The sequence below is a fragment of the Chiroxiphia lanceolata genome, chromosome 1 (assembly GCF_009829145.1).
Source record: "Chiroxiphia lanceolata isolate bChiLan1 chromosome 1, bChiLan1.pri, whole genome shotgun sequence".
Taxonomy (NCBI): Eukaryota; Metazoa; Chordata; class Aves; order Passeriformes; family Pipridae; genus Chiroxiphia; species Chiroxiphia lanceolata.
The window spans coordinates 56,657,714-56,674,348 of NC_045637.1; the positions used below are offsets into that span (position 1 = coordinate 56,657,714).

The 16,635-nt window shown below is 35.6% G+C and overlaps 1 protein-coding gene across 3 annotated transcripts in view; it reads right to left on the reverse strand.

Moving 5' to 3' along the window:
* The window catches only part of LOC116798261 (cadherin-19-like), a 120,092-nt gene extending 104,089 nt beyond the window's left edge, over positions 1–16,003 (reverse strand). For 2 of the 3 annotated variants that reach the window (XR_004360868.1, XM_032710534.1), the window contains exon 1: positions 15,897–16,003. The gene's annotated coding sequence lies outside the window, so the exon portion shown is untranslated. Of the gene's footprint in view, positions 1–9,900; positions 10,012–15,896 lie in introns of all 3 variants that reach the window. The other variant, XM_032710543.1, reaches the window with a different exon arrangement.
* Positions 16,004–16,635: the final 632 nt, after the last annotated feature.

Genomic DNA, 16,635 nt, shown 5'->3' on the forward strand with positions numbered 1-16,635 from the left:
ATCAGACCTTTTTAGGAACTCAGACATCCTAACCTTAAGGAAAGCAATTGTTAAGGTGAAATTGTAACATAGAAGAGAATCACAGATTTGTTTAGCACAAGTGCCCAGTTGCCAGCTGGTTGTAGCACCACTCTCTGGGCCTGGCTCTCCATCCAGCTTTTTACCTTGTGAACAGTGTACCCACCCAAGACATGAGCAGCCAGTTTCTCCAGGAGAATGCTTTGGGAGATGGTGTCAAAGGTTTTGTTGAAGTCCAGGCAGGCAAGATTCGCGGCCTTTCCCTCATTCACTAAGCGGGCCACCTGGTCATAGAAGGAGATCAGGTTGGTCAAGCAGGGCCTGCCTTTCCTAAACTCATACTGGATTGGCCTGATCCTCTGGTTTTCCTGCACATGCAGTGTGATGTCACTTAAAATGATCTGCTTCATGACCTTCCACAGCACCGGGGTCAGGATGACAGTTTCCTGGATCCTCCTTCTAACCTTCTTGCACATGGGTGTCACATTTGTTAAATTACTTTTCCCTATTTGAGTACCCCACCTGTTGCCAGCAGACCTATCGTGTAAACTGACCCATGATCAAAACCCTCAAAATTCTGCCAGTGACACCAGGTTCAAAGCCAGGTATTGATCTGCTGGCTCTTCCTGTTTCTTCCCTCATCATTCCTTGCAATGTCATGGTAGAGAAGAATACTACTTGTTCTCCTGATCCCTTAACCAGTCTTCCCAAGGCCCTGAAGTTTCTCATGATTGCCTCTGGACTTGTTGCCATTTCATCACTGAGCGCACATGATTCATATGTTATGAATGGTGAGTCTTTAAGAACCACATGGTACTTGCAAAACCAGTATCATGATGTTTGATAAATACTGTTTAGAGAGTGGAATGTGGTTGGTTTGAAATCCAGTCCTTGGTTCTGAGATAGTTGTCTATCATTCAGCTGCTGCTGCTTCAATACAAAAATACAAACACTGCAGCTCAAATAATGACGCAAAGTATAGTAGGACAATACTGCATGCTGATGGACTCAAAAAAAAATACAAGATATCCCTACAGTGAGTTAGTATTATTATCAAGATTAAACAAGTAAAAGGGAAAAATGGGAGTATCAAATGCAGTTGCAACAATGTCAAAGGAGAATGCAAATCTGCTTCTTATATTACTAATTTAATTTGTATTCAGGATTTAGAATTTACTGATGAATCTTTTTGTCACATCATCCATCATAGCCTGGCACTAGAGAGGAAGAAGATAGAAAAATTAAAAACCTGCTTGTTACTGTAAGCTAAAGAGCATGAACAACATCCATCAAAGACAGACAGAAAATAAAAGTGATAGCCAAAGCCAAGTGATCTATGCTGATTTTCTTTTAAACATTTATTAAAATTCTCTAAATGCAGATTCACTTTCCTTTTGTAAATATTTATTGTTATTTCTTTTGCCATGGACTGGAAACTGCAAACAATGATAAATTAGCTGTAAAGGTGTATAATTTTAATCTTGCTTTTATAAATGCATTTACATCTTTTACTGAAGTGCTGTTTTTTAGCACTGATTAGCAAGGATGCATCCTATATCAGCTGTTTATTAAGATTCTCTTTCCTTTTTTTTGCTGAGTCAGAGGACAAGGCATAGGTTATTAGTGGAGGACAGATACTGCACAAGGGACCTGCTACAAAAGTAGCTACTGTCAGAGGAAGTGTTCTCACTGAGGCTTTAGATTAAGCTAGAGATCAACTTCTTTGTACCCTCAAATCACAAATATCTGAACTTTTACTTACGAAGAAATACACACATTTATTTCTTAAAAGGTTGTCTGAATTCCAGTCTATTTCCAAACTGGAGCTAGTGTAACTGTACCCTCAGATTGTGCAGTATCCAAACATATTCTACAATGGTTTGTCTTTCAGATAAAATTGCAAGATATAACATTTATGTTAACAGTGCCATTGGGCCTTAGACAGCAAGTGTAAGGATGGTGTAACAGTGTAAAGTCTGTGCTCTGACACACGATGAGCAGTGGTTTCCTATGTTTTCCTCCAGCAAAGGAAACCCAAATGTGAACAAAACCAAATTCAAACGGTCTTGCTGTGAGGCAGCTCAAGTAGCTCTACCCAGCTATCACACCAACAAAACTAAGGGGAATGGAGAAGACCTCTTTTGGCTACAAAGAAGAAAGAAACATTTTTGTGGAACTACACAATTAAAGCAGAGATAAAAACCAGAAGATTTGAGGAGGGTGAGTTGAAGTCAAAGAAAGCATCATGAGCTTAGCCCATGTGCATGTTTATGAAAGGCAGGGGGACTGTACGAAAATAAAAATGAAAACACATGACAGGAAATTATATTCTATGTAACCTAGAGCAATACAATACACCTGGCAAGGAGAAAAACAAATCTATACAAATTAATTGATGTAGAATTAATTTTAACCTAACGGGAATAAGATCTATGTATCAACACAGGTAGCATGCTGAACTTGGTTTCTCAATGCAAATAAGTGCTCAAAAAGCTAATAATTTTTTCTTCCGTTATGAGAGTGTAAAGAATGATATGATAAAGTGTGTTAGTATAAGTTGACACTCATTTGCAGTACAGGATTGATTTGTACTATGTTATTCCTGTTTTGTGTCAGCAAAGCCCCATTAAAATCCTATACTATCACAGAGTACAGATAGACAGCCCACTGCATCACATTTTGTTCGTAGCAAAAGTGTTCATATCTCAGCAAAAGCATATTCGTTCCTGGCATAGTACTCTCTGTAAGAGACTCCTACCTCTGCAGTTGTTCATTCTACAAGGTCAAAAATAATCTCTTCATCTTATTCATAGACTGCAAAACATGGGCCCTGGAGAAACTTCAAGATCCCTGAACCAGGCACTCACAGATGTGCTATAATAAATATTCATATATCAATCCCATTTAATTTTGGGCATTTGATTTAGAAGTTGGCAGAGTCTTACATTCTTTGCTGAGTGTTGAATCATTCTTCAAAAAAATTTGTTAATATATTTGGAGGCAAAACTAAATTATCCAACTTTGAAGGTATATCTATAAAGTCAGATCATAAGTTAGGCTTTTATGTGGCAATACCACGTCAGATTTCCCTGTTACCCCTTCCAAACTGTCCTATTCTAGCGATGTAGTTATGTAGAAACCCTAGATGACTTAAGAGCTTTCTACCTTCAAAAAGGAGACTCTATACTCCCCTCCCTCTGCTGCTTCAACATTTCTCACTGTACAACCCTTCCCAACCTTGAGCCATCAAAACACTGTCTGTGCAGTTAATCAATTCAATAAACTAAACCTGGATGGAAAAACAAACAAACAAACAAACAAACTAAAACAAAAACAAAAAACAAGGCACAAAACCAAACCAACAAAACAAGAGAAACAAGTATTTTTGTGTTGTCACGAGGAGTTGAAGAGGTTTATCGACCCCTTGCTTTCACAATCTCTTACGTGCATTTCCCTTCAAGAGCAGATGTGTCAGAGTGGACACAAGAGAAGTGGGATTGCTGCACAGAGATTCAGGTAAATATGAAGTGAGAAAGAAGTAGTTGGAGATGAGAGAAATTATTTTAGAGGAGGAAGAAGAGGGAGATACCTCAACCCCCTTGAAACACCAATGTTGTCTCATTGAACTACATCCAAAGAAGGGATTAAATCTGATGACTGTAAAATAAAGGAAATATTCTACTTTTCTCTGCCTAAACATGCCTCCATACTCTGTGTGACATTTGTTCTGTTCATTTTCTTTCTGAATCTAAAAGATAAACTGTAAAAATTCTGAGTTCCTCTTTTCCTACTGAAGTGTAAACTCAGGCTTTACCTTTCATTTTGATCTTAACTTCATTCATATTCACAGCTGGAGATTTCTCTTTAGAGTTAATGAGCACCTTCAGTTTAAGTAAGCCTGCCAATGTGATATTCTGTGTTCAAAATCAAGAGCTCAGTTGTTGTGTGTTGCTACTGTGAACACTGAGCAATGACTTTGCAAAGGAGTTTGCTTAAGTGCTGAAAACCGAAATTAGCATCAGTGTGATGGTAACAAACAAATTTGATCAAACAAACCAAGAGCTTGGATAAAAGACTGATCTGAGATCACCCTAAACCAGCTGCTGGGGGCCTCAGCAAGGTATTACAACAGTCAAAAACCAGTAGAGCACTTCACCAAAATGCCTTAGTTCAGAACTAAGTCTAACCCCAGAAAAATATTATCTTTCCGAATGCCTTTAATTCTCAGTCTCTTTGATGAAGTTCCTGAAGAATTCTAGTTCTGCTGATGAATTTCCCGAAGGACATTTGCCTTCCAGGAAAAGACTTGTTACGGTCACTGCAGTGATTTTTACAGGTGATAGGGAAGAGATATTGGACTTCGAAAGTGTAAGTATCTCTTGATTTGAGTTAGACAGGGATCAATGAACTACAGATTAAAATATTTTCACATAATGGAGTCAAGTGGAAATTTCAGTCAAACAAAATGAAGCTTTTGTAAAAAATTGCAAAGGCATTTCAGAAGACTAGGCAATGAATTTATATACTGCATACAACTAGTTACGTCTTATCTATTTGCTTCATAAATTGAAAGATAAATTCTATGTATGATGGAAACCAGATATCAGGTTTATGGTTTTATCTGACTTGATTAGGTAGTTAAAAAGGTAGATCTATGGGAATATAGCTAAGAAAACATATCCTAAAACATTACGCATATTCGGTGAAGACATAAAATGTATCTGCATAACCAGAGATCATTCTTCAAATTTCAAGAGGTGAATCAAAAGCTTTCCAGTTTATGAAAGAACCTGATAAGTGTTGGTGACAGATTCTGGTTGTGAAGAACATCTTTTTGCATTAAGGATCTAGGAGTAATTAGAAAATTAGAGTATGGCTTCTATAAAAATAATAAAGCGGTAGAACAAGGTTCAAGGTTCAAGAAGAAAAGGGTATAGATGAGTTCAAGAGATTCCTAGGACACGATTGTTTCTCAAACAAGGAAGAAATTGATGGATATGATGAAAAGGTGAGAAGTTGAATTGTGGGAATAAGATACACCTAGGGGGGAAAAAAAGTACACATGCTGAGTTGCTTGGGCACTTTGTAGTTCAAAAGTGTTTCATGTTCAGTAACCTCTGATAGAATTCTTTATCAGTTTGATTTGATTGTACTTCAGGGTGCACTGTGGCAGACTTTTGCCAGAGCTGGCCATTGCTACAATGAGAGCTGTTAGCTAGAAAGTGTGATGCTGTCTTTAATTATTTCCCTTGAAATATGGAGTCCTATTGTGTGTATTGCGTATTATTTTAAAATATGATTCAAATCTTCGAGAAAGCCACATGTGGCCAAGTTTGCTGAAACAGCCCTAGGTTTTTGTATGCTATTTTAGGGGACATGTTCTCTTTTTCTTTTTTGCAGAAAGCTTAATGTGACTTGGCTGTCATTTTGGCAGTCAGGCTGTCCAGGATGCTGCAGTTACCCCATGTTTGTTCAAGTTATATAATCACCCTGGTGAAACAGTGTTGCACAGCCCATTTCACCATCTGAACATAATTGTTGTGACAGCTACTGTTTGAAGATAAATTTTCAGGTTTGCCCAATCAGTTGACAGCTGGGCCTGAAAATAATTAACAAGCAAAGAAAAAACGGGGACAAACCTTTCTTGCTGCACATCAAGAATAGGTGAATGGTGGAAGTGTATATATGATAGGTTCTTTTCACTTCCTTCACTTTTTGAAAGACAAGTATGGTTCCTGTGTCTTCCTTCAGCAGGCTCTAGTGCTCTAACCAGGTCTCCTTTACACTGACTGGAAATGAGGAAAGTTCAAAACTTGCATACCAAATGAAAAATTTAGTAATCTTAATATATAATGCTGAAAAGCACAGGTTTGCTTTTGCTTTTTGAAATATTCTTTGTTTCCTAAGCTTACTTTCCTACTGTTTTAAGATGGAACAGCATCAATCCCACAAGAATTTAATTTATGTCTAATTAGATAGACTCTATTGTCTGATATCAATTGGCGTGTATTCTGTGAGGGTATTCATATACGTTTAAACTTTTTGTTCTTTTCAATTATGGAAGTAATGGAGGCCACAGCTAAAATCAGGAAAGAAATTTGACAAAGGAAAATAGAGAACATTGTTTACCTCTATCTCCACCCTTTTACTTGGTTTCTTCTGCTTTATCTGTATCCCTGTCCATACTCAGTCATTATGTTATATGAAAAAAAAAGAATATCTGAACCTTGGAAAGTCAAAGTATGTTTTTTGTTGGCTGGTTTGTTTGTTTGCTTGAGCACAAGCATCCCAAGATTAATTAATCACCCACCCTTCTGAACCTATTCAGTCTGGTTATCATATGAACTCTCTATTCTGAAAAGAACTTTTTATGTATTTGGTGAGCCTTCACTGGAAACACAGAAAGGAAAGCTCTCATCTCAGATTGGATTTGCATTCACCCAATACTGAGCACTGTGGCTGTGATCCAGCAAAGCATTTAAGGTTAGTTTATCTTTAAGGGTAATCCCATTGAAGTTAGTGGCATGATCCATGTCCTTAAATTTAAAAACATAGCTGAGTGCTTTGCTGGATCACAGCCAGAATACTCAGTACCTTACAGGATTGAACAACCTCTCTTCTTTGACACTGGCCTAAGGCAAGATATACAGACATGTGTGAATATATGTTCCTTATAGTATAGAGGTTAAACACAGTATTATTTTCAGGATTTTTTCATACTCCGTTCAATAAAAGATATGTTCCAGTTTCTTAAAACTCTTACCAGTTGTATTGAAAGTGAAAACATTACAATTCCAAAGGAGTCTAACCTAGACTGTCACTCTCCTTTCTTTGTTTGATCATGCTGAATTTTATAACGCAGGAGACTCAGGTCAAGTTGGTGTTCTGAGTGAAGGTAATTTGTTAACATACGTTTAAATCCCTGCAACGTTCTGCTGACAAAGACTAACTTAATACTCAGCAGATTCAACACATCTCCAGTGCTGGTATACATTTTAAATGAAAGTGCATTTTAGAGTTTGAACTAACTGGAGCCATTTAGGGTTGACTGAATGTCAAGTGTTTCAGGCAGACAAAGTTAAACATTTCTATAGAAGTTTGTTTAAGGTTGGTTTGGAGAGTTCCTCTTGAAATGTGGGCACATTTTATTGGTTGCTTCACAGAACATTTAAATGTGATCAAATCAGTCTAACGTGAATAAGTTTGGCTGCAAACACGAATTCACTTGAAAGGTGTTTTTCTCCTCCTCCTTCTTAGTGCTTGCTTTTTATCCCCCTCTTAAGCATCCTTTTCAAATTCAAAGTCCATATTCCTTATCTGAATATCACCCAAACAGACTTTGTATCTGTAAAGACTAATGATACATTCCGAGTATTATTTGCTTGATTATAAAGCCTGATTTGATGGGATACAATCAGTTTTCTGTTCTCAGTGACCCATTGAATGATATTACTCAGAATTCCACTTAGATGATGCAAATGACCTAATCAGTTCGTCTTCTGCCATGGCAATAACTGAACTCAAATGTCAAAGACCATTTAGTAAATAAAATGTCCCTTTTATGTAACTGAGATTATGCTATGGGAAGCTTATGAATTATTAGCTATAGAAATTGTTTTGTTTCTTTCAGTTGGACAACACAGGTAATACACATCCACACTCAGTTTATACACTTGTGTTTCAGGATTTTACATTCTAAGCAAAGAAAGAAAAAATGCAGAACAAATATGTAAAATTACATTAAATTAAAAGTGCAGCACAGTTATTTCTGTTTCCATTTCTATAATAAGCTATGTCTTAATTCAAAATTTGGGTAAAGTTTTCAATGAAGAAAGTATTTCTCCCCCGCTTTTTCAAGTGTTGATCACAGTTGCTCTGTTTCCTCTATTTCTTTTTCTATCGTTATAAAAGGCCTGGGTTAAGCAAGCTATGAAATAGCATCAATATTGTACTGGTAGAAATAACCACAGTAGCTCAAGGGTATTTGTATCAGATATTGTGATATGGTCACACAGAGACATCAAAATTGTCTTTATGGTTTGCTAGCAGTCTATTTCAACAGCACTGAGATTTCTGGGAAACAGTTTCTGCTTTGGAGGCCTACGTAGCTAACACCGAGTTTGCTGTTTTAACTACTTTATCCAATGTTCAAGCCGTCTGGTAAAAAATAGATGAATAATGTTTACATTACCTGCTCTCGTATCTTGGCTGCACAGTCTTCCTCAAAATTACCTCCTGAAAAGATGGACATAGTCTTCTAGATTGTCTCAGATACACATAGGAGATTTTCTGAGAGTAAAGGTTTGAAACTCCAGTCCAGTCTTTGCTTGCACAATAATTTGCTGATATCATGGCAAAAAGTCTTGCTAGGTAATGGTAAAATGCTGTCAACTACTATTTCATTTCTTCCTCAATATCATTCTTAGCTAACTGTAAAATGAAATTTGATTTTTTTTAAGGAGTTCTTATGCTGAAGCAATGTTAACTACAGTATTTCTGCGAAAGTGAGAAGTGAAAGTAGCTATCAATGGCTCATTACAAGTGGCTCATTACAAGTGATCTCACTTTCCAGGTTGTCTGTACTTTCGCCTTTAGTCAGATTTACATGGGCCATAGGACATAATGATCTTTCTGTAATAAGATTATGTTCCTGACATGTTACATGTCTTCCTTTAAACTGAAGATCAAGAGTGAATTGATATCTGCAATAGAAATCATACTTGAGATTCCTTGAGAAAAATCAAGAGTATTTGGTCCATTACATTTATAATATTGGTATGATAAAAATTTTCTTCTTTTTTTTTTTTTTTGGATACTAAACATACACATATGAGCATCTGTAAGAAAGGTTATAGATTTTTGATGAAAACATTCACTGTTGGAGAGTCTGTGGCTCAATGATGCAGTGCTGTCTTCACATTAGTTAAACTAAAGTAATTTTTATGTAACCAATGCCTACCAACAGAAAGATTCTTATAGACATAGCATTATTGATTACACTGAAGCACATGAATCTAGCATGGAGATAGAAGTTTCAAATTTGAATTTATACCCTTTCTTAAATCAGTTCAATGAGCCAGTAAGGGATTAGTGTGAAGGTCTGATTTCTAAATTCACTGCACTTTGAGATTTTCTAAAGAATTAAGATCACAGATATTAAAGAGGAAATAATAGTGAATATAAAGAACATAAATAAAATTTAAAGTAGAACTATATTAACTTTTGCTTTTTTCACATCTCAGCAGTGATGTCTAAATTCCATTTTTCACACATTTATAAAAATCAAATAATAAATACTAAAGGCTGATGCATTTTTTTGTTCTAAAACCTATCTCCAAAAAAATATTTTCTATGCTTTGGAATTAATCCATAATTTTAGAAACTAAGCACTGCATTTGTACCTTTGATCTGACCATATCTTCCATTTGCAGTCAGTTCACTTTATTAACTTCTACTTACGATCAACAGCCCAAGTTCATAAAGCATATTTTATTGTTATATACACGTATGTTTATACACACACACACACATACACACACATGAAATAATATTTGTTATCTTTAGTATTAAAAACAGAAACATCCTGATCAGCTTGCAATGCATTGTATAATTTAAAGATTATTGTTGGCCTCGCAATTGTTTATAGGATCTGTGTTCTTCTAAGATATTTTTATTATTTCCTGCCCCTTTTTTCTCTCAATTTCATCTGAAATACAAGTAATTAAATTTAAGATCCCAGTGAGTCTACCATGACATTCTTGGGAATCAGACAATAAATGTCCTATAACAGCCAAGCCATGTCATCAACATCGTTTTACTGCAGCTTAATGCTTTTTGCCATAAAGATCACACACATAAAACTGTATGGACTATCAATCTCACATTTCAAATTTTTTCCTCCACCTTTTCCTCCTTCTGTAATACTCCTTGCCTTCAACTGGATATTCTATGATTCCCTGGTGTTTTTAAAAGAACCAGTACAGTTTTCAAAGCCTTAAACAGAAAAATAACAAATCAGTTAGCCTTTTTATATTCACAGGAGATTATTGTTGAATTTTCAACAACTTTATTAATCATGAATGTTTGAACTTCATCTGCCACTAGTTCTGGTTTTTCATTTCATATCTGATACTTAAAAGGAGAGGACATGAGTCTATAAAGAACCTCTTTTCCTTAATGAAACAGTCATATGTAACTATCCTCAAGACTACAGTTTTCCCTAGATTTAGTAAGTTAAATCACACTAAGACAATTTGTCTATCCAATGTAACAGAGACTACACAGTCCAAGAGCACCTTTGAAACTCAAAATCTAAGAAAGGTTACAATCAGTAGTCTGGCCAAACTGGATAAATCAAAAAGGAACAGTTTTCATCGCAAATTGCTTTGCTTGTTATCATCTTGTCTGTGCTGAGCATTCCCCTTTTTTTGTTTAACTGAGAGATTTTGCTTTTGTGTTTTCTAACAGAAACTTCATGAATTTTATGAAAAAAACAACCCAAACCAAGCAACCAACCAAAGAAAAAAAAGAGCCAGTATTGATTATATCTGTTTTGCTTGTAGCTTACTGAGGCAGATGCTTGGATAAAATTGTTGGCTCAAAAATTAAAACTTGAAAGAATAAAGAAGTTGGGAGAGGTAGATGTACCTTTCTTTCCCCTAGAGCATCACAAGTCAAAATTGTACTGTTTTGTGTGAGTATGACTGATAAAGTTAAAAAATATATGCATACACTCCCACATATACACTCATATTTACACTCATTATTTAAAAAAATCCAACAAAACCTGTTTTCTAAACATTATTTCATAGAACACAATGAAAGTGCTGTTTGTTGCCCAAGCAATATGCATTTCAGTAAAGATGCTTGTTTTTATTACAACAAAATCTTTTGGGTCTTCTGTGTTGTTTTTGTTGGATGTCACGTTCCTTCCACAGAGTCTATGTGAATTAAGAATGAATCAGCAAGGTCTGAATAAGTTACATATCAGCAAAGGGAACATGAAAACTTTCTTTTCAAGAAGAAAGGTACTTCTAATACATAAATGTGATTTTTCACTAAGCTTAAAATGATGACTGAAAGTTAACAGAGTTAATTTAAAAAAATGTTTCATTTAAGATTTGTTGTTATTGTCTAAATGGAAAGTTTTCATTTGATATTTTGTTTAAATGTGTGAAGATGTAATCACACAAGGCCTGTAGGCTGCGTTTGTTTTAAACAGTTTTGTCATATCTGTTGCAGTACACAAGTAGGGTTATAGCTGTGGAAGAATGAAAGAAGGGCAATATTGCATTGGAAATGTTTTGGTGGACTTCACAAAAAGGCCTGTAAAGTTTTGTTTCATTTTTCTGCTTAAGTGGGTTTTTTTATATAATTCTACTTCTCAGAGAGTTGTCATTAATGCTTTAATCACATTCTACAACAGGAACTTCTGTGTGTTCCTTGTTATTCTCCTCTGATATGGATGCACTCATGAACTTTTGTAAATGTAGCAAATTATACTAAAAAAACACCAGACTTCACTTCACTGACTTCTTCTATTCGGAAGTGATCTTCACTGTCCTGAATCTGTTACTTCACAGCAGAATAACAACCGCAGTTGAACTTATTAAAAGACAGTCTTATCTTACCTGAGAGTTTTCCTCTTCTCTCATCTCACTTGGTTAACCTCAGTTATACTCAAATAAATATGTTGTGCAAGTATAAGATCTGATTTGTAGTAAATCATTGAAATAATTGTACATAAAACTGCAACTATAGAGATGGTAAAATGCATTTCATATTTAAAATATCGTGTACATTTCACACATTTCGATATCTCCTTTATAACTGCACTGGTATATTAATTCTGTGCTTGTATCTTGAAATAAAGTCTTGAAAGTCTTGAAAAAAATGGATTTATACCAGAAAAAAAACAAAATGCAACAAGAAAACCAATGCATACACAAATCTCCATAATGGGCTCTATTTTTCAAGTACACTGAAGACAAAAGAAACAGATCTCCAATCTATTCTAATTCTTGGCATGAATGCTTCCTTATTCATGGATCGTTGATCTGACGGACTGAAAAGGCAATGACTTCTATTTCTTTTGGTGACTTACATCAGTCTATTTGTAGGGAAATAGAAAAAGGATTCAATTTGTGTACACTGTCATTAGACTGAACTCTGCTGATGGATGTATTTGGCTTCTGTAGGAAGAGTGGGATTATATCCTGTCCACTGTGGGCACTGTTTCTTAATGTGTTATTCATAAATGTAGTATCAGTTGTACAATTTCTGTGTACTGCAATATACTAAAGCTTCTAGACAAATAAACTTTACCGTGGGGCAACTGAACCATCCTGTTCTTTAACAAATTAATAAAGGGGAATGTGGGTATTTCTTTACATTCCTGAAGAGGCACAGAGAATGAATATTTGTGGCTAGTATGTATCTCATAAGCAAGTAAATTGAGTTATCCAACTGAAGACTAAGCATAGCCAGGCAGGCAGCACAAAGAAAAGCACTTTTACAGAGGAAAATGCAACTCAGTTTTCTTCCATGGGAGGGATAACTCTGGGTTCAGAGTACGGAAAACAACTATGACCGTGAAACATAAATTTTTGTTGCTTATTTTGTTAGATTTGCAATTTCAAATCATAGCCCATAAGAAAATATGCAAACAACCTTCCCCATCCCATTCTGTCTGCATAGAAATATTTCATCCTTCACAGCAGCCATAAAGCTTTCACTCATTGTTTGATTTTCTTTAAGGTATCATAAACATAATACTGTGGTGAGGTGGGCTTTGTACCACCATTGTGGAATGAAAAAGTAAGATGCATCCCAGACTTAAAAAAAATCTTCAAACCTCTCTCCTCTTTCAGATACAAGGATAAAAATGTGATTCTACTGTAAGAGAAAGAGCAGACATGAATACTGATTACTCTTCCCATCTCTCTTCATGATCTTTTCCTGGGGAAAAGAGGAGTTTTCACTCCTGTCCGTTACAGTTCAAAACATGACTCTTATTTCAGCCAGGGTAGGAGGGGTAATTGGATCTGTCTGTCTACCACGTCATGACCCAAAACCAGAATACTGAAACATCTTTGCTTAGTCAGTCTTACTACTACTGATTGGAAAGAAGAGGACAAGTAAATCCTTGAGCCTCTTCTCAATCTCAGCAAGCATTAGAAGAATAAAAAGTGCCACTTATTATAAAGCCAGTGTGACATTTTGCATAGAGACCTGTAATTATTCATAGAAATTGAACAGAAAAATCATACTTCTATTTGTGGTTTCTCAGGACTGAAAGAAAATTCATTAACCATAGTTTACTGTTATATCACACCTTCCACTGATCAAATGGATTGATGATTAATCGAGTTAATTTATTTTGTTCCTTAAAGCTGGGCTACCTCATCCATGGAATAATTCTGAGCTCTAGGACTAATTCTGAAAGAATGAATAGGAGTAAAAAATATACTATCTTCTGATGATCAAATTGTTCTTCCAGTGACCAGCCAAATTACTTTCTGATCAGTTTGTACCTATCTAATATTTTACACTGGACATAGTGACAATGATCATGGGAGGCATGGTATGACTTGTAATATTTTCCGTGTTTATATTATAAAGCTGAACTGAGAAATAAAGTCTATGAAATCAAATGTGAAAATGTGGATTAGCTTATTCATATTTCTATTCTTAGCTATAAACCACTTATATATATATAAAAATATATATTGTTTCTCTGGCATGTAAGGGTCCTGAATTCAATAAAAATTAAAACTTAGCATAAAAAGATATAACTTGATAATCTCTATATTTTTTATCTTATAATTAAAAATTAATTTCAAATTTTGTATATATTGTCTTCCTAAAATGAAATAAATTCCTAAATAGATCATTTCAATAAAATAACTAAAACTTGAAAAGCAAGTAAAACTTAAAATTGTTAAAGAATAACAATATATATATTAAAATACATTTCATACAAAACTTATATATAGTATGTTTACTGTCTGCCTAGTATTTATTCAAAACCCTTTCCTACTGCAGCTGGGAATGCTGTTTCTAACCACCAAAGACAAGTACAAATCACTGGGGATGTAGAGCAGTTGACATTTGTAAAGGTAATTATGTATTATATGTATTATATACATAATATAAAAGTATTTTTCCTTCCTGTGTAAAACAAAGCAATTTGTGAATAGTTACATTTCTCCACCTATTCATATTGCTTTCAACAGAACGTTTTTAAAAAAAATAATAAAAAAGTTTGCATTAGAATATTCACACATATCTGTTAGCAATTGCTTAAAGAGAAACACTTTTCAAAAAAACCCCACTATAACATCAGCAGCAAAACTGTTAAAACAAGCAATTTTTGAAAGTATTGAAGTTTGTATGTTCTCATGATTGCTGAATGATACCACTTAAAATGGATCTACTGTCATCTACACTGTGGTGAGTTTAAAACATCCTCAGTAACTCCAGGATCAGTGTCAGTGAGTCACACTGACTCTGTCAGTAGTTCAGAACCTAAGAGAAAAGTGGATAAAGGACTATGATTTCTTTTAAAGACTCTCCTATTATTGCTGGAACTAGATCAGAGCCTGGTATAATATATTGCAAATTCTTTGATTTCTGCTTTCAAAATCTGGTGTTTCTGATAAAATTATACCTATTCTATTAAATATGTGCCGCACTGTAGTCCCTGTAGACTATAATTTTTACGTTTCCCCATAAATAGGATCTGACATAATACGGAGCCAAGAGTGTTCTTTATCTTCCAGATCTTACACAAGCTACTGAGCTTACAGGTCAGGATTTGAAGGTGGTTTCAAAAACTGATATTGAAGAATAGAGCGAGCCAAGATTCATAATTGAAAGATAATGACTGAGGCATTCATCTGTGAAGTGTATACGTGTTTTCAATTAGTTGCAAATGCTCTTTACACAGTTCAATATATGAGGCAGCTTAGTCTGATGTCATGGTTTAACCCCAACCATCAACCAAACCCCATGCACCCACTTGCTTGTTCCTCCACCAGTGGGACTGGGGAGAGAGAATCGGAAGGATAAAAGCTAGAAAACATTTGGGTTGAAACAAAGGCAAGTTAATAGGGAAAGCAAAAGCTACACATGCAAGCAAAGCAAAACAAGGAATTAATTCACTGCTTCCTATGGGCAACCATCACTCCAAATGTGCCCCCCTTTTCTCTTTCTTCCCCCCACTTTATATACTAAGCATGATGTCATATGGTTTGGAATATCCCTTGGATCAGTTAGGGTCAGCAGTCCTGGCTGCATCTCCTCCCAACCTCCTGTACACTCCCAACTTCCTTGTCAGCACGGCAAAAAGCACGAAAGGCCTTGGCTCTGTGTAAGCCCTGTGCAGCACTAACAAAAACATCTCTATCTTGTCAAATCTGTGTTCAGCACAGATCCAAAACATAGCCCCATACTAGCAAATGTGAAGAAGATTAACTCCACCTCAGCCAAAAACAGCAATCTCGAAAACCTGTACTGCCTTTCAAAACAACAGAGATGCTCTTTAGGACAACTCAGACATTTTGAAACTCAGAAAAACACAGGAGCAGATAAAGTGAAAGGAGGAAAACTAGGATGATGGGGTAAAAGGGAGGCGTATTGAATCACAGAACCCCTTTTGAGTACACACTGCTTTCTCAAGACCTTTACAAGACCAACTTTATATGCTCTTGATCAACACCTACACCTGTGTAAACCCATCCTGGCCACCAAGAAACAAAGGGTTTGCTGCTGTCATGACCAAGACTCTGTCTTGAAACAGAGAACCCTGAGAGAGTCAAAAACAAGTCCCCAATTTTAGAAAATAAGACAGATGTGCAAAGGAAAAATAAATACCATACCTGTTCTCTTCATAAAATGAGTTGTTTCTTGCTGTCAAGGAATTCCTCTTAGGTTCCCTTTTGTCTGTGTAGCTGTGTCTCAGCATTCACTCGTGCTGTACATCATTTATCAGTTCCAGCACTGGGAGATAACCAGCATCTGTGGGATATGTAATATGCTTCCGATGAAAGCTCTCCCTGTTACCTTAAACAATGTCAATTGTTCTATGTCCCAAGTGTTTTGCACTTGTCTTTGGTGGTTAGAAATAGTTTTCCCAGCTGCAGTGGGAAAGGGTTTTAAATAAATACTAGGCAGAGAGCAAACATACTATATATAAGCTTTGCATGAAATTTATTTTAAACTGTAAGATGGTAGGTTTTAGCATTCTTTATGGGTTTGTTAATTAGGAGCTTACTTTATTAATTGTCAAAAGGTGCCTGAGGAAAGACCATTATTGTCCTATACTTTTCAGTTAATAAAAAGAGTCAGGCATTTCTGATTCAAGATATTGAATTCAAACTTGAAATCTCAGACCCAGGAGGCTCTCACATTGTAGATAAATTACTGACAGCAATTCCATCCACACTGCACTTTGGTAGAAGCAATTTTTTCCTTCAAAAATATCTACATAGTTTTGTGCCACAACATGATAGCTCCTCTGGTACAAACTACCCTATCTGCATGATTCAGTCCAATCTTCAGAAGTGCTGGGCATGAGGAAACTTCCTGATGCATAGAGAAGTCTGACTCATCTCTCAC